We start from the raw sequence: 2,267 nt of genomic DNA, 5'->3' as shown, positions 1-2,267 counted from the left end.
TGGATAAGAGACACGTCCCGCACTGTTTCCTTTTACCTGGAATGAACTTATTTCCTCTTCCTCCTCACCTGTCTGCAAGAAAGTAAAGGTGTGCAAGAAAAAAAGGTGTTTTTTAACTTGAATTTCTCTTGAACCGAACTTACACGAAACTTAAAACCACTTTTATTTCCACAAACTTGAATGAAATTAAGTTTCCACGCAACTCCCTACGTCTTTTAACGCTGCTGAAAAAAACAGAGGCGAGTTTAAATCCTGTGCAGACTGACCTCCTGTTTCTAAGTGTCAGACAGTCACAGGTAAGTGCGTGCGTGTGTTTTACGCTTGTTTTGGCTGATCTTTGCGCACAGACGCTTTCGTGGCCCGACGGCTTCAGGAAGAGCTTTTAAGACTGGCAGAAGCTTCCTCTGTCCTGATTCAAACAGAAACAATTAGAAACATCAATAAAAACAAATAGTGGGGATTAAAGGCTGCTCATGAGGACTTTCAGGTGAGAAAAGGATGATATTTTTTTTTCCTGTAGGTTTGTCACAGACTAGAGGTGCAGCAGCAATAATACAGTAAAGCATATTTAGAGCTGTGCCCATCCGGCATCTAAATTCAATTAAAGTGAAGCTCTGACAATAAACATCCAGCTTCGAGTGCATCTCTGTGTGTTGATTCCGGGCCGGCAGAGGAGAGGGGAGGACGGGGGGACTCCTCAATTATCTCCCGGGTGAAGATCCGCAAAACAAACACCCGCAATCCACTTTAAAACCGCAGATAGCGTGAAGTGTGAGAGAGTGTGAAAACTTCACAGAGAGGAGTGCTCATTAAATTAGAAGCTGTTTACCAAAAGTCAGCAGGTGTGACTGTTTCATTTCAATAAACAGATAAAACAGTAATAATAATGTTTGTAGAGTTAATTGAACGAAGGCTGAGCATGTTTGACGGCTGGAAAATATTATTTATTACAGGAAAGGAGTCCTAGGACACAGCAGAACTAATTTCTATCCCCTGAAAATGTTTATTTAAAGGTGTGAATGTGTGTAAATTTAATTTACTGGGCAACACACAGGCGGGAAATAAGGTTTTTAGAAGTAATAAGCAAAGTCTGAGCATATTAAATATTTTTATTAAAGGGGGAAGTCCTGAAACGGAGAAATAAACTGGTTTGGGGCCTCTAAAGACGTTTCAAAATGGTCAAATGTTTGTAATCTCAATAAAAGGGGAATAAACGGGTAAAAAGTCTCGTTTTTATTATTTAAACCAACTGTGAGAATGTCAGAAGGCTGGAATTTTTATTTATTAAAGGGGAAAAACTTTAATCCTGTAAAACCCTTTTTTTCCCCATAAAAGTGCGAATGTGTTTCATGTCAATATACAGGTATGAGATAAAATATAAAAAGTGAATTAGACAAAGTGTGGGCATGTTAACAGTCTGAAAATGTCTCCATTGGAGGGACCGAGTCCTGAAACGTCATTCCGAGCCTTTAAAAACGTTTTAAAGGTGTGAACGTGTTTAATGACAGCTAAGAGTGAACATGCAGGTCATGACTCATGTTAATCAGTCTGAGTTTCTAGAAAAGTGGAAAACGTTTATTAAAGAGCAAAAAACTGCACATAGAAAAACTCCCTTTTAACCTTTAAGAGTGTTTAAATTCGTCCTTTAAATCCATTAAACTCTGTCCCGAGTCACTCCTTCTTAATTAAAACTATATATTTTATCCTTTTTTTTCTTTTTAAACTTTAATTTAGAAGTAAGATAAACCTAAATCTTTTTCTTCGGCTGTCTCTGATGCAGATTTTCCGCTAGTGGGCGCTCTTGGCTTGCGGAAAAACTCGACCTGCTGAGTTCGAGTGTGTGTGAGTGTGTATGTGTGTGAGCTCCTGCAGCAAACACACACACAGTCCCGTGTACGAGCCTGATGGGAGCAAATGTTTTCATGATGTTTCTTTTGCAATGAACGCGCTGCGGAGTAAAAACGCACTTTATTTACATGGACTCCGGTGCGCTGCGTAAACCTTTAAAAAGGTGAGATGAGGAGCTTTACGCTCGCACTCCCTCGTTTTTCGGTTTATTCCTGATGCTAAAATGTGGGTGAATTTGCACGGACTCCGGCTGGACTGTGAGTCGGTGGGTTTTCGGCTCCCATTTCTGCGCACAGTCGCCCCTCTGAACTGAACCAGTTGCCCTCTTTGAGTGACAGCCCGGCTCCAATTGACTTCCCCAGCCAAACGAGGACCAATCAGCGGCCGCTGGGGGCGGGGCCTATGCTCAGCAAATATTC

This window comes from Simochromis diagramma, unplaced genomic scaffold (genome assembly GCF_900408965.1).
Source record: "Simochromis diagramma unplaced genomic scaffold, fSimDia1.1 OVJJ01000343.1, whole genome shotgun sequence".
NCBI classification, from domain to species: domain Eukaryota; kingdom Metazoa; phylum Chordata; class Actinopteri; order Cichliformes; family Cichlidae; genus Simochromis; species Simochromis diagramma.
The sequence above is the reverse complement of the archived record's forward strand: the minus strand, read 5'-3'. Positions refer to the sequence as shown.